The sequence below is a fragment of the Erithacus rubecula genome (assembly GCF_903797595.1).
Source record: "Erithacus rubecula genome assembly, chromosome: 8".
NCBI lineage: Eukaryota > Metazoa > Chordata > Aves > Passeriformes > Muscicapidae > Erithacus > Erithacus rubecula.
Window position 1 is genome coordinate 6,564,787 of NC_136659.1, and position 25,138 is coordinate 6,589,924.

The 25,138-nt window shown below is 36.3% G+C and overlaps 1 long non-coding RNA gene across 2 annotated transcripts in view; it reads left to right on the top strand.

Moving 5' to 3' along the window:
* The first annotated feature begins 7,778 nt into the window (after window positions 1-7,778).
* LOC306804326 overlaps window positions 7,779-25,138 on the top strand; it is an 82,485-nt gene continuing 65,125 nt past the window's right edge. For both annotated transcript variants that reach the window (XR_013774852.1, XR_013774853.1), the window contains exon 1: window positions 7,779-7,827. This is a non-coding gene — a long non-coding RNA (uncharacterized lncRNA). The remainder of the gene's footprint in view (window positions 7,828-25,138) is intronic.

Here is a 25,138-nt window from a genome sequence, read left to right on the forward strand (position 1 = left end):
CTCTTAGTTTGTGCACATGTTTTATTCAACCCCTGGGTAAGATATTAATTGCAAATGGATATATTTATTTATGTAATTTTCTTTGTGGTTTGCCTACAAAACTAGGAGCTAAAATTCATATATAATCAGTAGACCCAAAGTAATTATAATTTGGGACTGGGAGATAATTATTTTTTGTAAAAAGGACTATTTGTTCAATCTACTTAACACAAGACTTTTCTGTTTTCGAAGTTGATGTCCCTTACTATTGCACAATGCAGCCTGGAGATACTGTAACAACATTCTAATTAAAAACAACCTGAATTGCCATGGAGACCAAAAAATAGAAGTGCTTGCCTTAGACTAAGTAAGGAATAAGCCAGACTGGGAATGTCAGGATACCATTTCTGGAATTTTTATATATGTAAGCATAGTTACATGTAGTTGAGGCTCTGATGTACACATACACACACCCATGGCCTGGGCTGTGTCAGCAGAAGTGTAAGAAGGTATTAAGGGATGTGGTTATTATGCTCTACTCTACCACTTGTTAGGCCACACATGGGACACAGTTTTGGTCTCCCCATTTCAGGAGACATTATAAAGCAGGAAAGAATACAGCAGGGAATTACCAGGATGATTTTCAAGTCCTAGAACTTGAAAAAGGAAGGAAAATGGAAGGAAATTGGTTTGTTGAACCTAAAGAAAAGGCTGCTCAGGGGAGGGAATCTTATCGCAGTGTTGCAATATTGGAGAGTATTTATAGGCATGAGGGAGATCCTTTTGTCACTCTTCTTCATGAGAACAATTAGACACTGGAACAGGTTACCCAGAGAACTGGTGGAGTGTCTCTCACATGAAATATTTAAGGCCTTTCTTGTGTGGTATGGCAGACCTGCTATATGTAAATAGAAGCAGATCTGTTAAAGAAAATCGAGGGCTTTATTACACCACTGTCTTGTTTAAAACCTATCTTAGGGTCACATTTTTACTGACAACCATCTCACATTTCTGGTATCTCCCATGGAGATGTTGTCACTCCAAATAATTAATTCCTTGTCTCCTTTCTAGTTCTCTCTTCCTCATTTTGGTTCTGTGTCTGTTTTTCCTCCAAATGTCTTATCTGGGCAACTGCTGGCCTTTCTTTAAAGTTCATCTTTTTCTTCTCACTATTTTTATAAAATGCTGCATGGATGATTGCTTATATGAACCCTTTTAATAATTTCTGAATCTCCTGTTAGTTTATTGATCTGCAACAAACTAGTTATTTGACTCATTTTTCCAGCCTCTGCCCTTTCAAGGTAAGCCTCAATCTTGTTCTTTTTTATAACAGTAAAGCTATTCTCAACCTGTTGACTTTTGAAGAGAAATTAATTCCTTTCTTTTTGATACTAACATAAAAAATAAGAACAACAACAAAACCCCCACAAGATATAGCCATAAGACACAGATAGATTTTCATTTGAGAAGCAGTAAAGATAAGGAAGTGAGCTGGCTTCACACTGGAAGGGGAAGAAATTTTAATCTTACTGACACAATGCTCCTTACACCTAACAGCTTGGACACTTTTGTGAACTCTTTCAAAACAACAATTGCCATAGAAGGAAAAAGCCAGCTTGCAGACAATACCTTCTGTGACCTCAACACCCAAATCCTAGCCCAGAAAACAAATGTTTCTTTACTGCTCAGATGTTCTCAGCAGAATCACAGAAATTAGCCAGGCCCTTATGCTGAGGGCCAATGTCCTTTGGGAAGCAAATCTTGTATTTCAGAAATCTGAGACGTGTTCTGCTGACAAAATTAATGATGTTACAAAACATTATTATAATTACTCATGCAGAACTTGATTGATGCAGTATGTTCTGAAAGTTCCCATCATATTATTCATAATTGTCTTCTTTCGAAGAGCAGTGAGATATTCTGACTATACAGTTTCCCTTCTGGGAAAGGAGAACTTTGTGTTTTGCAAGTTTTTTTAAAAAGTATTTATGCACATACCAATAACACAAAAGGATAATTGTGGTTTAGAATTGCTGAAGTATGTCAGCTGGGATGGGCTGCTTTACTTATTAGGGCTGCAGAGCAACATATTTTGAAGTGCAAAGAGGTTCTAATGTATTTCAGCGTATTTACACTCTGTAAGCAATCCCAGCAAAGCTTTATCAATCTGTTCACAACACCACAGTTTTAATATCACATTATGAAGTCTCAGAAATCAGAGGTGGGTGTTCTATCTCATCATAGAGGTATATGCATTCATATAAACCCCTATACTCTTCTTTCATCCCTCTTTTGTTCTTAGTTTTTATTTTAAGATTCATGTAGCTTTAGCTATGGTTAGAGGGAGCCTAATTTGATCAATGTTGCATTTTCTAAATATTTATTTTCTAGATTTGCTCAAATTTAGAAACTTTCCTGCATTGTTTTGTTGCCTTGAGGTAAAAAATAAGCCTGGAATGAAAACATCACCTATTTTTTGCAGTCCCAGGCAGAGGTACACTAAAGACAGCTTTACATGTGAACATTCTTTATGGTGCACTAAATCAGCAATAACTGGCTAACCAGTCTCACTTCTGTGATAATTTGCTCTTCTTTGATAAAGGCATTCTTAATACTTTTTTGGAGAACCTGTGTCTCTCTTTTATAGAGCTTTGGAGTTGCTGTGGTTTTACTTTGTTTTGTGGACACTTCTCTATCCCACTCAAAAGCATGGTATTTTTTTAATATCTATATCCCAGTTATCTCATTCTAGGGTATTTCTCTTCACTCTCAATAATTTAGTACCTGAGTGTCACAATATTTTTTGCGAATGTTTATTGTATTACATTTTCATAACAAAGGGAATACTAGTCTGTGTTAGATGAACTAGACTATAAAGGGTCTGGTTACATTACACAGTACAGAACAGTCCTGAGATCCCCAGATAGCTCCACTAAATTTTATTATGGAAATATGCAGCATAAAGCTATTAGAAATACCAGCTGGAGTCTTGGAAATGATACAGTTGTCTTGTTATAGCCCTACTGCAGGACTCATTAGCACTATTTCTCAAATGAAGAAATCTGTTATACCTTCAGGTTTAGAGTTTGAATGTCTCAGCCCAGTGCTGTCCTGAAAGAATGAGCAGTGAGAATACTCCCAGTGGCTCTGGTTCCATGGAAGAGGTATAGAGGGTGTGAACTCTCCTTTGGAATAGGTTTGGGACATGGAGAAGGAAAGCCAATTGACTAAGAGCACAGAACCAATCCAAAATAACACATTAACATTCTAGACTCAGCTTGTGTAATTTGCCCAAAATTACTCCAGGAGTTTCAGGAGTTCAGTTCCTCTCCTCTCTCCAAGCCCTAAGCACACACATGCTAGAACATGCTTTGTGTTCCTTACTCTCTGTGTAGTCTACAAGGTATATTGCTAATCATATTGCTGTGTGGTTCTTTGGACTTTTGTGGTTTCTTAGTGTTAACAGGATTGTCTGAAAAGAGAAACAATGCCAGGATTTTCAAGAATTCCAGCAAGGACACAGGGGAGTTGGATGGAACATTTCCTCTGTTGTATGTCATGGATTTTAATGCTCAGCTTTGATAGTCTGGTGTTCAGGCTCCACATTTGCCACTCAGGGTAGTGAAGCAATACTCTGGTTCAGATTCCAGCTACAGTATGAAAATTTTAGCATCTTTCCAAAATTACAGGAATGTAGAAAAATAGGTTGGAAGAAGCCTCAAGAAACCATTTAGGCTATCCCCCTGACAAAATCTGTTTGTTCCATAATCTGACAGCATTAGAAATTATTAGGTAATAGCCTGAAACAAAATAAATCATATAAAAAAATCACATTCTGGGTGAAATTTGCTCTTATGCAGAAGCCAGCAGAAAATATCCAATTTTCTCTCTTATTGTTGCATTAAGATTTAGGCTGACACAATCCTTTATAATCAATGTGGGTGGGCAGTTCCTGGCAAAGAAGGGTTAGATCCAGAAAGGAATTAATCTAATGGGAATGAGCCTTTTACCTCTTAGTCCACAATGTGGTGTGCTTGACTTAGTAGTTTTCTTCTAATGGATTTAACTTGCTTTACCTCATAAATCACATATTTCCACATTGCTGTCAGTATAACAAGTCAAACTGAGGTTAATGTATGAATGATTAGCCCATAGCTGGCCATAGGATGGAAAACTGTGATTCAGAGCTGCTCGGGCTCCTGGATTTTAAAGTAAAATACCAATACTTTAAAGTTTCCTAGCTTCATCTAATGAGAATTCTCTAGAAGAGCTAAGAACATAAAATTCCAGAAAGTGTATGCTGCAAATAAGGTGTTCTGTGAAAGATGAAGCACTGTAACTTTTAATGCCTATTTGGCTTTGTGCTTTCTTATTTTAAGGGCTATATCTGGGGGTTGTAGGTATGATATATTTATGACAGTAATAACTATTCATTGAGCATACTTAAACTTAAAAGAGTAGTGTTAACTTTATTATAAAAAATCTATATTAAGGATTTTAAAAGGATGGGAATAGAGGCTGATATGAATAATTATATTACTCACTCCTGTACCTATGAAAATTCAGTTCATACCAGGTGGATCTCCCTTTCTCTGAAGAGCATGAGGATAAACTGGCAGCAAAATTGCAATGCCTCTGGTGGTCTTTGTGTGCCAAGAACATGCATAGATGGTAGATGTCCTTCTTCACCATGAACATGCATTTACATTTATATCAGAGATAAGGTATAATATTTGGGTGGGGAAGTACAGCAACTGTACTGTTTGTTTAAAATCATACCAGGCTTGGAATATACAAAATACCAAATTTTATAGTAGTGTAAACAAATCCCAACAGGATTTTAAATAACTACATTTACTTCTTTGGAGGCAGAAAAATCATCCTTCCTAAAGATTTGGATGTCCGAGAAATGATATATATATATATATATTTTTTTTTACTTAACCCCTTAGAGATCTCTCTAAACTGGATTTCTAATATTTTTTTTTTACTAGTGCACACAAATTATGAAATGCAGTTGCCACAATGGAGCAATTTAGACACAGAACCACCTGCTTTTCTTGGAATAGTTATGTTGTACCTTCCCAAAAAATTATTTGTTACTTTAATGCTGTAGGTAGGGTGAGTTAGGGAGACTTCCCTAAAGAGGTTAATATGAAACATAATTATATTTCATTGTGAAGTGGATGGAAGGCAGCTGTGGTAAATGGCAGTAAATTAGTGTTATTATTTCTATCAAATATTTTCACAATAAAGCCTTCTTTAATATGCTTGGAGAAATGCAGGCAAGAGCTTCTCAATTTCTTTGTGGCACAGAGTTACCTCAGGGGAAAAGGAATAAGTCCAGTTACTGCAACACCTGTTCCATTTTATAAGCTCAGGAAGGGCTGGAAAGAAAAGTTGTCTAGAATTTCAAGCAGTCATTTAAGCCTAGATTTCTATTCAGAATTACATATAAATTACAACTATGCCTGGAAGCTGATGAGAAAAAACAATCACCAATGTGAAATCATTACCTCTTGGTTAAATAATTCTTCTGAAACAGATTAAGATGTTCCACACACTGGATGCTTTGCCTTTTTAAGGCTTGTGTTTTATTATTTGTTGAAGCTCCTGCACTATAGCAAAGTGACTATAGAGTTTCCTGACACTGTGATCTCTGCTCACCAGAGTATAAGACCCTGCATACTTTTCCTATGATATAGAGTGGAGCTATAAATACTCAAAAGCCAACATGATGAGGCTTGTAAGGTATTGCTATAATGTGAATTTAGGCTATTATAGAACTGGTTTGAAAAACAGTCTGGTGGGAATTTTTGGATTTACCTTTTTTTTTTTTTTTCTCACTTCACAGAATTATAAGATTAGACACACACTCCCAAATCATTTATGTTTGGAACATCAAGGTCACACTCTAACTCCCATATTAGGTGACCTCTGGATTTTTCCAATCAACAAGCTCCAGAAGCAGAATCTTTCCTGGGAATCCTCAGGGGAGTGAAAATGGGAAGTCTGGTAGTTTGGTTTTGTTTTAAGGTAAGAGTTTGTATTATCTGGTCTATAAGTATAGGAGCTGTTGCTAAAACAGTAAAGCCTGGTGGGGCAATGTGGAGTAAGGTGCACTTTGGCACTGAAAATCCTGGGAAGTGATTGGCAGCAGGGATATTGCTTCTCTGTAGTGAAAACAGCACACATGCAATGATTAATTTACAGATTAATTTGCCAAATCTCTTCTGATTAAATATTTCCTCCCTAAACCTTTTTTCCATCTGTTTCTCTGGAAGTCTTTAAATATTACCAGTTTCACTTTAAAATAACCAGTGAGCTGGTTTTTGTCCATATGCAGGTTTATAAAAGGAAGAGAATAGACTGATCATTTACAAGTGCTGATCTGTTTCTCCAAGTCTCCTTCCTTTGTGTGGTTTAAAAGCAAAGAAATCAAAGAATATTTTATATGTAAATCATTAGTGAAAAGACATAAAGAGTAGTAAGAAATTATGTAGTCAATTGGAATGTCTGATTCCCTTTCTTTCATAGGGAAGATAAAAGTTCTTACGGCACTTTAACATAAAATAGACATAAAATGTGATGGAATTCCTTTGATTCTTTTTCCTGGATCTGGGCAGTTATGCAGGTTTCTTAGGTTCACATTTAACTTCAGGAAGTGAAAAATCTAACTGCTCCAGGTGGAATAAATATCAAGAAATTCAATTATTTCTGGCATGCTAAGATTATATTTAATATTGGATTGACAGTTTTGGCTTCTGGTCATATCTTATAACCTTTTTTTTTCTATCCTCATCTTTGAAGGTAATTTAAATTTACAAAACGTGGTACTGATGTGACATTAGCTATACCTATAATGTGGTATTTATTCATACATTAAAATATAATATAGACATCTGTGCAGTTTAAACTACTTTAAATAGGCCTTTTTGCTTTTTAAAAGTAATTTTAATTATTTACTTTTTAAACGTAATTTTAATAGACCTTTTTAGTTGTCTTTAAAATGTTTTCTTGTTTTAGTTTGTGAGAGGATAGAAATACATTATCAGAATTTTTAAATCATAATCATGAGCCAGTATGAGTTTCTTCATCATGGGGATCATTTAAATTTTCCAGGTTACCTGTAGTCCCTGTGTTGAAGAAATGCACATTTCGTCTGAGTCACGTGCAAGAGAGCTGAATGTGATTTTTGTTGTGAATTTTCCAAGATAAACTGAATAAATTTGAAAAAGCAGAGACACAAGTATTGGCTGTAATAGTACACTATTGAGGTCAGGAGGGGTTGACTCTGCATTCTTCTGAAATAGAGACCAATTTTTTCTTTTTTATTTTCCAACACGGTTCTTATAATTGAGGTTTGAAGTTTCCTGTTTTCTCCTGAACACATTGAAATCATTTGCCTCAGTCCCTCAATACCATTTTTTCACCCAAGAGATAAATCACACTGGGAAAAAGTAAAGTGGGAAGAAAAGTGGAAGAGGGCACATAGCTCTGCTTGCCACAGGAATGTCCTCCTGCAGAAACCCTCTTTGCTCTTCCCTCCCTCCTGCATTAATTCCAAATTAAGAATTTTAAATTTCCAAGGTAGGGCAGAGCTCTTAGGACTTTGTCATTTAATCCCTGACTGTGGGGTGAGAGCACAAGTGTCTGTTCTGCCAGCAGCCCCACAGCTGTTCCTCCTGCTCAGGTGTTTTCAGTTTCAGAGAATGATCCCTCACAGCCAATTAGTTACCTGCTGGGAGCACTTTTCTTTCCACTCACATTTGGTGATGTTGCAGTGGGAGAAGGAGCTGGGGAATGGCAGGAAGAGACAGTGAACATATTTTTCAATTGATAATACTGGTAAGGGGATTTTAAAATTGAGCTAAATGCTTGGAATGGGATGCTAAAGCATTTTTTTCAAGTATTCATGTCTCACCAAAATAAGATATTTCCTTGTTTTCTGTGCCTGCACTGGTATAAATAAAATCATTCTAAAATAGTATTGTTTGAAAAGCTGATGTAATTATTTTACTTATTTTTCAAAATTTAGGTTGGAGGATTTTAGTGAATTTTCCATATGTTATCAAAACTTGAAAAATTCTTTCCTGTATGTTCCCTTCCCCTTCAAATTTTGCAGAAGCAAAAATGACTAAGATGAATCCTTGGAAATATTTAGATGTGTAATTTTGCCCATGTTCCCTTAAAAAGAAAGCCTTCCTTTTTAGGAAGGAAACATGAACTCTCTAAAGGTAAATTCTTGCTTAATGCTCAGGCCAAAAATTTTAGATAAAGAAGCAGCTATGTTTGCTTTTCTGTTTAAATGACTATATATGTGTCCATAAGTGTGCTATTATGGTTAGTATGTCCTAAAATTCTTGAGGCACAGTGGTGAACAGATGAAGAGCTCAGAAACAGCAAATTGATCTCGTGTTTCAGGCAGCTGAACCTCTGAGTGTTGAAATGTTGAAGGTACACTGATCCTGAGAGATGTGATTAAAAACATACTTTTATTTTATTTTTTTTTTTTTTTTAAGCAGTATCAGACTCTTGTCACAGAGTGTGTGCCTGTGGCAAATATCATAAGCTCAGGGTGAGGATGGCAAAAATAAAGGAGTGGGAATGATGGAGTTGCCTGGAAAAGAAACACTTTAATTGGAAACAAAACAGGGACGGTGCCCAGAAACTGAATGCCTCTCCCAATGTTTTACATTTCTAGCCAAATTAAATGTGTTTAACCTTTGAAGTTTGCTTGTTACCTCTGTTTTTTCATGGTTTTAGTTTGTTGGCATGTGTGGGAATTTGTGCAGTATGTTTTTGGTAGGCTTTTTGTGGAACACCAATAATCTACATGCACTAATTTTCCTCCTGATTTGTCTACAACCAAAAAACCAGAAAGCAATAAAGACTAAACAAATAGTTATATAAGCACACCCTGCGGTACCTCTACTGTTCCTGTATGTTCTATTTACCCTTCATTTTTAAGACTGGGCTGCTAAGATGAGGCTATAATTGTGGGAAGTGTGCAGATGTTCATTTCTCTGGTCTCTGCATGTAGTAGTGAAGCTGACTCATTAAGGACATATTAAGAAGTCCTGTGTCAGGCCAGCAGTCTCTCTCCAGGAGTGGCAAATAGATGAGCATGTGCACCTGGCCCCTAACTGCAAATCATCTCCCTTTGTGCTGCTGAATCCATTGGTGTAAGAGGTAACTATTCTGTTTTTCGTTTTTGTAACAGTTTCCAAGTTTAGCTTTAGTGAAAGGCTTCATTTGCTATTTTTCCTAAGCAGAGCCAAAGGTAAATTCTGTTTGTTATGGGAAAAGTTGGATGTGCTATATTTTTTATATGTTGAAGAAATTGCCTGCTGAACTACATGTTTCTGTGTGCAGCCTGACATGATTTCTCTTGTGGGTTTAGAGGACATCAATTAGTAGTTCTACATGGAAAACATACTTTATTGCCAACACACAGGTGATTTCTGAATCACTTGGAAGTTTTCTGTAAAACTGCATGTTTCACTTGTCAAGCTGCAGATATTTTAATATCTACTTGTGTTGATCAGTTTAAATAGGAATGATAGTCAAGCTGGCTGTGAATAACTCCTAAGTTGTCAAGCTAATCACTTTTCTCAGTATTTAGCCATTAAGGTTTTCAGGGCCAAATTGATTACCAGCTTTATACACTCAACCCAGTTCAGTCATAGGCAGGAATTTGTTAGTTTTGTCTGAGTTTATGAGTTCTTAATTAATTTTTAATATCTGTAACTGAATCAGTCAATGTTATCGCTTACAAAATCTGGAGCTGGAGCAATCTGAATTCTCCATAATGAATGTTTGTGCACACTCAGCTTGTTCCATTTCATATTTTTTTGTTCCATGAGCTTCTTTTATCTCTCTTATAGTTTATTTCTTTTGCATCCTGTTTCCTAATCGCTTTAATATTCCCACCCTTCTATTTTTCACTTTATTTTTATCTCTATTTGGTTCCTTATCCTCTTTTCTGTCTTACTGCAGAACTGAGCATCCATAGAAAAGTTGCATTTCTTTGCCTTTTTTTTTGTTTTTTACCCCCTGCTCTGGTTTCTCCTGCTGTAACTTGGTGTGGATGCTTATGTACATCTGAACCCTGCTAATGTGATAACATGTGCTGACTCACTGCAAAAGCTCAGGATCAGCTTTCTATAGTCCCAGTTGGTTTTAATGGGAGTGCAAGCTAGGGCTGTGGCATTGTTTTCCTATGATTTCTGCTGGTATATGGATCCAGCACCATTAGTTGCCAGTATATTCTACAAGAAAAGTGCCTTTTGTCAGAAAACTGGAACAACTAAAGTTGTTTAGACCAATTCTGTTCTAATCCCTTGTCTCTGGTTACCCAGTAATTACTAGATCCAGCAGATAGCCTGGCCTTGGGGATGTGTAATTCCTTCTGTGGTGAAGAGAGATCAGACTTTTCCCAGGTTAAGGATATGCATGAAATGATAGGAAAATTGGAAAATTAATTCCTCATGTATTGTAAATATTACTTTCTTTCCTTCTCCCTGACTCCAGCAACAGGGGCTGTTTTGGGAAGGATTATGTCAGGCCAAGTACTAGGTTGTTACATTTCTTTTCATTTTCTGTGATCTTTGAATAGCTGTTACTTAGAGGTTGATTCTTTCTAGCACAAGTAACTGTTGGTGGAAAAGATATTGTAATTGGGGAACTGTGTGAAATGGACTATGTCTCTGATGGCATGCAACTTTCAAGAAATTTTGTGTGTTATAAATAACCTGATAACAGAACAAAGATTCTCTGGAATATAATTCCATGGAATACCTTGATTTTTCAATTCTAACAAATGAAACTGTATCTGCTAGCTTAATATAAGTAGTCTCATTCTAAAGAATGGGAACTGAGATAGTGAGTGCAGGCCTGTCACTTGACAGAATATCTTGGGGAAGAACCATGTGACTTAAGTTTAAACAATTTATGATTAGAACTAACAGAACAACACCACCTTTCCCTTGAAGGCTGTCTGGATTAGTCTACTACTTATCCTAGAGTTTTAAATCTTAACAATTTTCAAGTTGTGTTTATAAAGTTTATTAAACAAATGCACTCCCTTTAAGCTTCAGTGCTTTGATTGATATCCTTTTGTTCCATCACAGCTAAGTTTAACCATATACAGGCATTGCCAGCCAGTTATTTCAATTTCTAGTTAAAGCAGGGGGCAAGCACAGCCTTGGGATGGCTAGGCAGGCTGCTGGGCACAAGGAGCTGGATAAAGAGAGCCCAGGATGAGGCAGGGGCTGCTGGTGGAGGCTCAGCTGAGGAGCAGCTCCCAGGGGAAGGGGCTTTGGCCCAGGCTGTGCAGGCAGGGAGGGAGGGGGACAGGCTGGAGAGGCTGCAGCTGCACTCCCTGCCTTGGCCCCCTGCCCAGGCACACGAGCCTCCAGGACAGACCCTCCTAGGGCCCTTGCACACGCTTTACAGTCTTTAAACTTGTAAGAGCTGTTGAATGCTGATATATTTGCTTATTCTGTTCTCTGGTAAGGTTTCTAAATCCATATGCAGAATCTTGATTTTTTTTTTTTTTTTTTTTTTTCCTTTAGACTACTGGAGGCTGAAAATCTGACAAAATCCTGTAGATTGTTGTGTGTGTTCATGGGACTTGGACTTTTCTTCTCTGTTTTATCTCTTCCAAGTTCATTACTGTTATTTTCCTGTTGCACTGATACTTGAAGCATTGTCACCTGAGGTATGACCCATGCCAAATGACATATGTAATTTATCTTTTGTTTATTCTGTGCTGTTCCATTTTATTGGTATTTAGTAGGGACATCTGTGGGAAATGTCACCAGCTGTGCAGAGCAACAAAGCTGTAATGCAGGACTTGTTTTCTCACTTGTGTTCTGTTTAGTTCCACAAGATGCCTTTTTTTGTAGCAAAGCTGTCTTAAAAATGTTCTGATCACAGTTTTCCTTGCTTCAGGTCTGACAGAGAAAGTAGAGCTTTTGCAGAACTTTGTAAATTCAATGTCTGAGTTAATTCAGGGTGAAAGCAGCACATAAAGAAAGAAGACTTAACATTTTTAAACTCTTTAAACTTTTAAATAAGTGGGAGTAGGAAAATGGGGTGCATGTGGAAAGGCTGTGAGCACCAGGGAAGGCTGCTGAAGCCAGAATTTCAACTATCCACCTGCTGGGTGCCTGGGTTGTTAATTTGGAAGCATTTAGTGCTAGTATCATTTGAAAGTACTCTTTCCATCCACCAACTCTGCCCTTGCTGCTTCCTCTGTGACGTGGTATGCCAACACTTCTGTGAAAATCAACTGGCTTGAGGGGATCAAGGAATGTGTGGGTAGCAGGAGCACCTTGGGATGATTTCCCTACTTGAAACCATGTGTCTGGAATGTACATAATTAACTATGGAAGCACTAGTTGTATGCTCTGCATGGGAAAACCATATCGGATTCCAGTTATAGATTCTTAATAATATTTCTGATGTGGAAAAAAAGAAGTTTAGGAGAAATGTGAAGAAATCAGTCAGAAATGCTTCTAATTTAGCTTTCTAAATCCTTTTGCTTTGAATCTGATATTTTAAATGTGACTACTGTCACATTGCATACAAAATAAATAGTGTATCAATTAAAACATATTTTTATTCCCTGCTTGTTTTAGCCTTCTCCACAGCAGTTGGTATTTGCTGTAACTACACAACTTGTATTAAAACAATTTTGAGTCTGCCACCTGTCATTCTTTTTTCTTTCCACATTGCATACATAATTTCTTTTTTTTCTTGATGCAAACACTGTAAGTCTTCTGGATTATATTTCTCTTTATGTAATATAGAGCTGATAACTCACTGAGATTGTATTTCTCATGCAAAGACAGACAGAATCATACTCTGCCACAGAACAACAAATTCACCATATTTTACCCATATTTTAGTTGTGGCATAAATTCTCATGCTGTCTGTTAAGAAGCTGATTTATTAAGGCTGTAAGTTTCTTTAAAAAAGGGTATTTGGAAGCTTTCAGTAATTCAGTGCACAGCACTTGATAGAATTGTCAGTCCTTTTATCTGCATAAACAGTTTTATGACTACAAGGGTGAGACAAATGGGGATTTAGTCCTGCTGTTCCAAGTTCCTTTGCTATTGTTGGCTCCTTGCCAGAATAGCATGGAGCAAACATACAGGATTTCTATCCTTATTCCTGGAATTTGATAAAAGTGGCTCCAAACTGATTTTTGCAGCTAGCAAGCATTTGATGACCCACTGGAATTCCTAAATTTGTATGCAGTGGCCTATGGAATTCTTAATGGAGAAGCAGTATGGATTTACTTAGACTTACTTTGTTGGAGAGGGTGATTATTGCTTGTTAATTTTACTCTGACCTTATCTAAATATTTTAAAAGGTCAAAATAAAACAACAGTTATTACAGTAAGGCAAATCTATTTCATATTTCTACCACCTGCATATATCTTTTTTTCTAGTGTATGACAAAAATAATTTGTCCTGCCATGAAGATTAACTAGCTTTTTATGCTTTTCAGCTTTTGTGGAATATTTTTAGAGCCTAGGCATTATACAAGAACTTTAGAGAAAATGAATCTAGGATTGAGTTGTGCAGCCCTGTCATGAGTTGATGCCAATAAAGTTTTGAAGAAGTTTGCTTAACAATTGGATCCTGATCCCAGGGCTGTGAGCATGAAAAGGGCATGTGAAAGTTTCTGTGGTTAGTTGGAGCTCTAACTATATTTGAAAGCAATGAACTCTTTCTGTGTCTCTCTGCATGGATGGTACCTTAATTATAACATTTCCAAAATATGTGAACTTCAAAAAATGCCTTAAAGTATCATTAGTGATCTATTAGATTGTTTTATCCTTGATTTTGAAGAATGTATGGCACTGAAGGATAGTTTTGATGTATGTTTTCCAGAGTGTGTGCACTACTCTTTTTAGTAATTTCTTACTGGAATTAAGTGAAATGAATATAGATATTAAAATACTTTTCCTACATCAGTGTTTTGGATGGTGACAGAGACAGGTTTGAAAATGAGTAATTGTGTGTTTCAGAAAGCACCTTGACTGAAACAGAACTGTAAATGTTATACTGCAGAATTTTTTATTCTGGCTATATCTGTATGACCCAATCCAACAGAATGCCCCCACATGGCCTCCTGTCACACTGTTCTTAGAAGAGCTAAATCCTACATCCCAGGTATTTTTAGTCTCTAGGGTTATATTAGTGCTGATTTTCTAATTAGATTTATTCCCAGAAGGCAAATTTCTGTACTACCAACTTCTATGATACTTAGTCCAAGCTATCATTGAGAAGTAGGTTCTTCACTTCTCCAAGTATCTGTGTGCCTTCTGCAAAAATGGGGTTGCAGAGAGGTGATAAATATGTTGTCTTGGATTTCATTTGAAGATCAAAGCTTAGTGCAGGCAGTTAGAATGACTGTCAGAAAAAAAATTGTTGAAGTCGTTACCCTCCTGCCCTTCCCTTAAATGATATAACATCTGCTACTAGTTTTGTACTGTCACTCCTAAGTTCTATCTTGGGGTAAAAATGACAAGTAAAAAGATAAAACATATCCCCAAGTTAATCCTTGACAAAGTCTCTAATTACAGGATGATTGAGAAACTACGGTCACCCAAAAAATAGTATTATTTTTTTTTTCCTCTTTTTATAGCACTGATAATGTTAAAGCAATTGATCTTTTTTTAATTGTTATTTTTACTCACATGAAAACTTGGGGAATTTTTGCACCCATGGAATTTCAGTTCTTGAATTGCCTGTGCAAGAATTGGGAGCTGGTTTTCTCTCTGTGTGTTCTTGATATCAAAGCCAGTCAGGCTGATAGGCAGACAGAACCTGCCCTGGTTCTGTGTTAATTATCCAATCTTTTGTCACTTTGTTATTCATCTTCGGGAGTGTGTTTCTCTGTGTAGACCCCACCTGCATTCATATAGAAATTCAGAGTCACAAAAATCAGATAATACGAGAATCTATTATATCTGCTCAACAACTGAAGTTTTTTATTTTTGCTCTCTTGTAAGTTGAGATCACTTCCTAAGTTGGCATTGCCTCATTCATTGAACCTTGGGTAACCTTCCTTCTTAATTAACTTTGAGAAAGCATGTAAGTATAAGCCTACAGATTAATTTTTATTTCTGTGTGTACTTTACTGTCTGCCAGAAGAAACATTTAATTTCCTGGTGACAGGAAGTCCTCTTTGAGCAAAGAATCCCATTCTTTCTGCTGTTGTTATGAGGTCCAATACTTAATTACTTTCTGAAACATGAACAAACAAGGCATCTCTGTGAATTTGAATGAAATAAATACATAGAGGCAATATTGTCCATCACCAGCTTGTATTCTTTGCACAAATGCAATAATCTGGCTGAAAGGGCAAGTAGCATTGCTAGAATTTGTAAAATACTGTCTTGGAGAGCCATAAATGTCTCTTATGCTTCCAAAAGAGATAAACCATCTCAGAAGCATTTGCAAGTTCAAGTGTATTAAAGCTTCCAAAGAGTTACTGTTTGTCAGTAGGTGTCTGATGTCTCTTGACTTCTGGCAAAGGGTAAAATTGGAGGCTGGCTCTGTGTCAACTTCTGCTGATGGAATCTGCCATAGCTTCCTATAGATAGTAGTCTGTAAAGCCTCTGTAATATAAGCTGTTACCCAATAAAAAAGTGAAATCCCTTCCTGCCAGTGCCAACTATGACAGTCCAGTGATTTGAGCCAGCTCTTAGCTTTTTCTTTTGCTCTTAATAAAGGTTCATGTCTCATCCTTCATTTGTTTGGGGCTCCTCATTGCTTGGACTATGCTTGTCTGCTTTGTTTGCTTGGATGACATGTGCAGGAGTTTTTAGGTGAACAACTTCTAAGAAACACAGGATTTTTAATAGTTTGGAGCAGACTATTAAGTTATGAGGTTGCAACTTAGCTATTGATGTGTCTTTCTTCTAAAGAGAAATCCTATTTCTCAGTCAAAAGTGATTTTTTTTTCTAGTTTTTCCTAATTGTGCTTTTATGCAGAAGGTATGTGAAGTAGCAATCAGGAATTGAAGCAAAACATGAAACTAATTATATTGTACTCTGAGAACAACTACAGTCCTACTTAGAGATAAATGCTAATAGAATGAGTGTTGCATTTTAAGCCTCAGCTCTTTTACACAGGTCTTTCCCTTTGAAAAATTTTCCATTTTGATCTCTCTCTGCTTAAACATGGGTGACTAAAGACTAAGTTTTTATACTTTGGCTGGAATATAGACTATTTTTCACATATTGTTTTTCTGAAAAGTGGTACCAAACAAGGGAAACTGGATTAATCTTAAGAAACTGTGCTAATGGTTGAGGAACTGACAGTGGGTTGGTCTCTGTAAATATCAGTGGGAGCTTCTCTTGGATGCATAAAAGGGGATGCAGTGCCATGGGGAATAGACATTAGCAGTGTGCAGAGGAAAAGACTGGTTGGCAATAAAAGAAGGTCAATGCAAACATTAAAATGATATACAGGTAATTAATCAGATCTTAAGTGCCTTTTTGTTAGTATCAGAAGTTTGTCTTAATCTGGCATCAATAGGTGATGTTTACTCTGGCACGTTTTGGCACACAAAAAAACAAAACAGAAAATTGTAGGTTCAATAGTAGCAAATTGTTGCTTTATTCATGTTTTGTCATTGACCATCTGCTTGATAACTGCCCACTGTGAATGGGCAGAATTTGATTTAAAATTGAAAAAAACAAAAAATTGTTGGAGTAGATAGCCAGCTACTTGTGGCCATGGCACACTGCCCTCTCAGATTCAAGGCAAACAGGTTTTTATTGCTCGTGTGAATCCAAGCGAATTATTGAAATATTAAATGTGAATTATTTATTCATTATGTGTTAATAAGAAGTTGATGTTAAGGGACTAAATGATTTGAAAGAGATGCCAGATTTTTAAAGGTAAGACTTCAAAGGTAGAATTGATGGAGTTATATAAATGTTAAATACTGGTCAGAAAAGTGAATCCTGTGGAACTGTCTGATGAAAAAGGATGTTGCCTAAATTACTTACTCTAGAGAGGCAAGTTACATGTTATCTAGGGGAGAATTCCTTTGCAAACCTATGAGTTCTTGAAATCTACTTGAATAGTGTAAAGAAAAATGCCCGTGATTTCAGTAGAATTTAAATAGTTATTTTAAGCATTTTTTTCACTTGAAGATATTTATTTAGCCATTCTTTTGGATGCATCCAATTGGATGCAGAAAGAGATATTGCTCACCTTGTGCTTCTGAAGTACAATATGAAACTACATTGAACCAGTGGAAGAACACACATTCTTTGTTTCAACAATGCACAGTGAAAGAAATCAAAGCTTTTTAGGTTGCGTGTGGGTGTTTTTTGTGTTTTTGTTGTTCTTTTTTTGTTTGCTTGTTTTGGTTTTTTTGTGGTGGGTGTTGTTTGGTTTTTAGGTTTGTTTATTTTTTTTTTTTTGGAAGGAAACAATGAAGAGGACTTATCTGTGTGCATATCCAGTCTTGAATGGCCAATGAAAAACATGTTCACAGTCATGTAAGCAACTGGTAATTGATAATCATTGTGGTAAATTTCTCATTTTGATGCACAGAATTATTTTTCTATGATTCACTGTAGTCAAAGGAATTATTTCTGGAGTAAGGAGTTGAGGCTGATTGAAATATATATTTATTGCTAGTCCTTTGCTATTTAAGTAAATTGTGAAAGCTGAAGGATGCCTGACTTCCAGGTGTGCCATGATAAAGATAGATTAGCCTGAAGTAGCTTTACTGAAAAGACAAATCAAATCAGTACCATCTCATTTTCATCTTCTATTATGTTATGTGTTCTTGTCACATTTCCAGTGTTTCACTGAAAAATATACTTATATTTGTTGTTCAGAAGTAAGCAGTAAAATTTTAGATATTGTAGAAAGTATTAATATCCTAATGATGTAGAAATTCCATTATTGCACAGGAGAGTCTGAATGTCTGCTTCTAGGTTGAACTAAAAATTAAGGTTTTTATCATAGGCCTTCTTCAGCCAGTAAAGAGAATATAATGAGAAAATGGGTGGATGATAATTAAGATACACTAGATGAGTTAGATGGAAAGTTAAAATGCCTTGTGTAGGAAAAGGAGTCTCTGAAGCACAAAGAATTCTTGGATACCACAGAAGTAATTTTGTTTTTACATTTCTGCAAATAAATAAGATTTTTCTTCTTACTGGAGAATTGTTATTAGAGAAATAAGAGTCAAGAAGTTGTTCCTGGGATCTGAAGTCTGAACTGCTTAAAGTGGTGGTAGCTCAGTAGTTTGCAAAGTTCAAGGTAAATAGAATAATGTCCTACTTGAGATAAAAGCCTCAGTGTAACATAAATATTGTATACTTAATTTAAGTTCTGAATGGATTATCTGAACCACTTCTGGACCTGACCATAGCAACATATCAAATATATGCTACAAAATGTGCTGAAAATTTCCAGTGTAGCTGAACACCCAAGCAATAGATTCTTTCTTGACTATCTGAATTTTTCAGGTCCATGTAGTTAAGTTGAATGTCCCTTGAGAAACAGGTTTTTATTGGTATTTCCTGCTTTTGGAATTACTGGAAATGTGAGCCTTTCTCATAGTACATCACAGTTCTGACTCCAAAAATCCCAAACTAGAGAGCTATGAGGGTGCACAACACCAAAAGTAATATCTAGGCTTTTTATCCCTTTGCTTAATAAAGGCACAGATGACTGGAGCTAAGCAATACCTGTTGTAGCTCATAAAATGACAAACTCTTGAAGATGAGAAGAATGGTGTAGAGGAGTGCCAGGTATTGGTGCACAAGGCAGAATAAGCACATGGTCAGCTCCTCATGATTAAGGCTCCAATGTGTAAGGAACCCTTTGGAGGAGGGCAGAAGGTGAAAGACTGCCCAGGCTGAGAAAGGTTTGCCTTTGCTAGTTTAGCAGCACAGTGTCAGAGCAGTTATGCTTGGTTCTAATCCTCCCAACAATTCACTTTATTCAGGATGTCAGTTTGCCACTTGAAGAATAGGGTTGGTATATTCTGACTTTTCTGGGCTGCTGTGAGGATAAATTGGAATGAATTTCAGAAAGCCGCTCTGATGCTACAGTGTTGGCTGTGTTAGATATAAAGAGCAGCACTGTGGTTGAATAAGTTTAAAAATGACAATGGGATTCATGTAGGCAGATGATAGATTTCTATGATTTTCTCATAGGAAAACCATGAAAATTTAATTGTGTTTATTAATCCAATTAATAAATGTGATGCAAAAGCATAAAGAACCTAATAAAACCTCCTGATGTTGACTATTTGTAGGATAAATATTTTATGTAATATTTGGCAGTATCTGACATTTGAATGAGGATGATTGCAGGGTGAAAAACAGGGAAATTAGAGACATTTCTTTCAAGGCAATTCCCCTGCCCTAATTGCATTCACAAAGTTAATCTTGTGTTTAACCTGGATGGATTCTAGGCTAACATTTGTTGAATTATATGTAGGGCTTAGATTAGAAAAAGTGGAAGATCATCATGTGGCTATCAACTATTTATAAACTTTATTAAGAGGTACTTCCTCATAAGATTTTGTGGTTCACTGTAGGACAAGACCTGTAACCAATTTTCTTTTGTCCCTATTAATGTATATTTTGGCTTCTTATGATGAACTTTAACCTGATAACAAAACCAGACTATTTAACATTTTTTTACATGAAGGAAACCCATAAAAATGCTTATAAGATTGCCTTATGATCTCAAAATAAGAGACATTTTTAAATAAAATTTCTCATCACAATATTTGCCTGTCCATTTCTAGAAATGGCCACTGCACCTTTTGCAAGCTGTAGTTCATGTTATTTGCTCAGACTGGAAGCATTGGGCACCACAAACAAAAGAGATATTTTGCAATAACTTGTTAGGCCTAACCTAATTATTCTTGCATGATATTTGGACAGATATCCAGCTTAGACTTGGTAATAATTGTTCTTGTTTCTTTTTAGAGTATGGAACAATTTCTTCCCCTCAAATAATTTAATTAACAGTCAAAATACCTATTGCAGGATATTCCCACTGGAATCAGTGACAAAACCCACCAAAATTTTACTGCATTAGAATGTATAGTTAGATTTAAATAGCTGGTGATTCCTTAATGCTTACCTGAGTCGTATAATTGGGCTAAAATTCTAGGGGCAATCAGTGCATTCTTACTGGTTTCCCAATTTGATATTTTGTTGGGCATTTTGGTTTGTTTGGGGGGATTTTTTAAGCAAGACAAGTCTGGTATGTATTTAGAGATATATCAAACATGGAGGAAGTTAACTGCATAGAGAGATTAAGTGGTTAGTGATCTTCATTTTTTTAAGAAGTTTGTTGATTGTGGATTGTGTCATTGTGGATTTAATGTCTGTCACTTTAGTGAAAAAGCTGACAGTGTTTTTCTTGGCATTTCATCCATGTGAGGACTGATTTTTTTTCATGCGTTTCCAAGCAAAGCTGTCTGGAGCAATTTAGTGCCTTGCACATATAATTGTCATGAACAGAACTTTCCTCATGACTAAAAGGCTGCATGCTCCAAGAAAATTGGAACAAGGTGTTGGGCATCATAGGAACACCTGCAAAGAGAAAACCCATAATAAATTAGTCTCATATCAAAGAAACCATGATCTAGGGGGACAGGATAAGGAGTTGGGCAAAACTAAATGTTAACAGATGTGACAATAATTGTTCTGGTATATAACAAATTTGTCATAATTAACTATTTTTTGATTTTTATATTTGGAAATTGGATTCAAGTTTAAAGAAAACCAGGTGAAACATTTGAGAAATTATTTTTAGAATTTGGGGTTTTTTTTCTCTACATCTCAGAAAGGATGACCATCAATGAAGTAACGAAGGTCACCAAGTTTTCAACTCGCACAACACACAACTGGCTTTTTCTAACATCTTCCCTCAAAATAACATAATCTTTTTTTAGTTATTGCTGTTCATATTCAAAGAGCCACAGCAGTGTGTGATGGGCAGCAGACAGATGAAAATTCCATGATTTTTATTGCAGCCAGGAGCAGATCTTTGTGTTCTAAATGCAGCACTGTGCTCAGAACCAATGCAGTGAAGCGATGCTCTTAGGAGCAGAGTGCTTTTCTGTCTCAGCACTGCAGCTCCCTTCCAGCAGGCTGCATTCTCCCATCTAAGCTTTCATCTAGGCCTTGCTTCTGCCATGCAAAGAGAGAAGAAAATTAAAGTTTCTGAGCTGTTCTATCAAAAAGAAGCTTTTCTTGTTTATGTAATAGAATATTGACTTCCTTCAAAGACATTCTTTTGCTTAGAGCTGCCCTGCCTTTGCACTGTTCTTCCCCACGTCAATGTCAAATGTGCCCACAAAGGGCTGGAAGTTTAAAATATTTGCTTATGCAATAGTATCTGGGGGGTTAATTACTGCATGTAATAAGGGATCAGAACACTCTGAAGTGGTTGAAGTGTTTGAGAAATTTAGCTGTTGTTCTCTCTGTATTACGATAAGAAACGACGACAAATTCCTGGTACTGCAGTTCTGAGTTTCCTATGGCATCAAACAAATGAATAGATCCAAAAGGGGAAAAAAAAGGTGGAATGCACTGAAAGGTAGTGATGTACTTAACTGTCAAGTCTCAAAGAGCTACTTGGCATCAAGAAAAATGAAAAGGCAAAAGAATAAGAAGATGCAAAAGGGAAAAACTTTGAGTACTTCTTTTTCTTCCTGGTATTTTTGCTCTCAAAAAATAGATATTCTGTTTTTTTATAATTTTTTATTAGTTCTCTAAGGATTTGTTTTCTAGAAAAGATTTTATTTATAAGAATATCTTGATGTGGCAATTTTCAGTGAATGGTTCATAATGCTGCCTGAGTAGTAAAGTTACACACATTCCATACTTCCCAGCAACACTGCTGGAACAAATAAGTTGCCTTAATGGGACAATTTGAGGAAGAATTGAAGGTGATGAAGAGGCTTGCACTTTGATTACTTGTAGTTCTTGTAGCAGGCACAATGAGACAAAGTTGGAAATGACTGAAATGAGGAGTGATTTTAGTCCATAGGTTACAGGAAAATAGAGTGGAAGTAAACTTGAAAAAAAATTGCAATGCAGAAAATTAGTATGTAGGGCAGCGTTTTATAATTTATTCATCAAATCTCTATATCTGAAATCTTAAAGTAGAATGGCATGAACAGAATCAATTGCAATTGTTTAGGTAATTTATAAAAAATACGTTTCTCTGTGCAAAATTTTAATGGTAATGGTTACTAATGCTTACAGCATTCACAGCTAGAATGTCTTACAATAGAATTCTAATGCAGTTTTTTTTTCTTCCCTGTGTCTTACCACAGCAGTTAATATTGCTATTCTAATTCAGGTATATCAGAGCACCAACAGAGATAAGCAGGTGGTAGCCTCATTCTGTGCCTGCAAGCAGAATGGTTTCTCTTGCATCTGGCTGGGAAAAAAAGGACTGTTATCATTTCAGCAGGTTATATCAAGGCTGTTATCATACCAGTCAGAGTTTAATAAAAATAGAGCATTTTCAACTTGTCCTCTCAGCAGAGAGAATCAGTTACTCATTTTCACAGTTAAATGCCTAATAAAAAGTCTATTCATGCAGCATTTTTTATGCCCTGTTCTTATTCCTCTTGGAGTTTGGGCTGTACCAGCAACCAGGAGACCATTTTACCAAGTTGGCCCAGTTTCTATTTGCTGAAAAGAACCAGGCAGTGTCTCAGAATTCCTGCTGGGTTCCAGCTCCTGGGTATAGTGTGCTACCAGCAAAGTCATGTCACAGAAAGTGAGAATTGATTTATGGAAAATATCCTATATGCTGCTTGCAAGACTTGAGAGCTATATTGTTGCAGTGTTTTAGGAGATGAGGCTTAGTAATGTTAAAAAGGAAGAAACATGGTTTGCACATTTGCAGAACCACAGACTTGACTCTTTATAATATATAATGAACTCATGTTCTGTCTTATTGATCAGCTGTAAATATTTAGCTAGGCTGACTTTTCCCATAATCCTGACATCCTAGAAACATTGCATTTGGGATTCTTTAATAAGAAGCATGGGACTTGCATTTTGTTTTCTTTCTCCATCTCATCAAGTGCTTTTTTACTAGAAATAGCATATTTTTAAAACAAAAAGAAAGGAGAAAGCTGGTTCCTTTTTTGTTTTTTGCTCTTTCATTTGAGAGTCTTCTTCATTGGAGAAACCCAAAGTGTTTGGGAATAGGGTCGCCTGAAGTTCACCTGCTGGTTTACAGCACAGAAGTTGCTTTGTGCCGTGGTTTCTTTGGGGGTGGGAAAAGAGGTACTTCAACTTTACTTTAGTTAGTCTGCACTGCTCAAATCCATACCAATAGCTTTAACTTTCTTGGAATAAAGTTTCAAGGATATTGAGTACTTGTTGGAATATGAAATATGTTCTGTATTATTACTTTTCTTTTGTATGGGTAATTAATTTTGAATGACATACTGGAGTCTTTTTTTTCCCCCTATTACTATGCCAAGTTGAAAGAATCCAAGTTGAAAGAGTACAAATAAAACTGGGACTTGGATGGTCAAATATATTTTAAAATAAATTCTTCATGAATATTTGTTGTTTTAGAAGACAACAGATAATGTGCAGAGAGGAACATAATCTGGTAGATGGAAATCAAACATTCTGTTTTGAACAGTAATTTGCTGAAATTCCTGAATGTCAAATATGCTGTTTGAATGTCACTCACTTCAGGAAAAAAAAAGGTATAGAACATTTTATTACAATTCTGTGTAATATTCTATATGCTTTCAAAAATTGAATTTATCAAGATTCATACAATAGTTGGAAAATAATTGAAGCAAGGCTTCTATTCAAAGTCTAAGATTAGCATATGCCTTCAGTGTCCTCAGTGAGTTTTTAAAGCCACTTTTACTTCTTTTGAAAGAAAGAGGCATTTGAATTTTTTTGGGGCAGAAACAAACTTCAAGAAAAATACTGAGGGATACCTTGTACATAATAACATCAGATTGATTTACGTTTTTCGTTCATGGTTATCTTTCAAGGGGAAAATAGTGTGAGAGCAGAATTCTCATCTGCTTCTCCAAGAAAATAAATCAGAGCTTTGCGAAAAAAATCGGTAAACACCCTTGTAAGTGGAAACTTGTTTTCTGGCCTCCTACCTGGATCTCTCCCAAATAGGGCAGAGTGTGTCTGGAGACAGGAAAGGTAATTAACATTTCTGAAAAGGCTGGATGCTCCAATGAAAAACACTTTGCCTTGCTAAGGTTCCTGACAGGACTGTGCTCTTTTCTGTCCCTCGCCACCCTTAGTGGTTATCCCAAGGGAACATTTCCTCTTCTCTGCTAGTAGTAGATTTAATGCTTTGGAAAGATTTCTGTATTCCTAACCAGACATTTAAAAGCAGTGTTTGTTAGAAGCTTTCCAGCTCGTTAAACAAATTGAATTAACTTATTTAGTCCTCAGGCCTGGAGATGGCAAAATTCGATTCTGAAGAGGTGGCAGCCTGGTCAATCTTCAGCCTCCCCTTCTCTGTGCTTCACTTCTCCTCTTCATGCCCAACCCTTTTGGAGAGATGCCTGACAGCTGCATGGTCTTTTCCCCTGAGCTTCCCACACAACCTCTGCTTTTATGGTGGTTTTTCCTGTCCCTTTTGAGACCTTATGCAAATATCTTTGACTGTCAAAACTGATACAAGGGTTCAGCCCTGTTTAGAACAAAATTCTCCTTACAGAAAACAATTATTTGAGACACAGTGTGTGCTGGGAAAATATTTCTCAGGAGGTGAAGATGAAAACCCAGCTTCCATGTAAATCTGTCTGATCCCATGTGTTAATTAAATGATTCTATTGAGAAGAAACATATGGTATTGTTTGGTATCATGAATTAATTACTCAAATGCAGCAAGCATACTTTTCATTGCTGTATGTCTGCATGCACATTCATTTCAAAGACATATTTCAATTAAGAGTTTAAAATAAATGCAGATAATTGTGGCCTAGACAAAATCTGACCCAGCCAAACGCATTCTGTAGCTTGTCACAAGATGGTGACATCATTCATAACATACAAATACATCCCTGCCAAATTTTTTCAAAACACAACAGCTGCAAGTTTTCTTTTAGATGAGAAAATTATTGAAATAGTA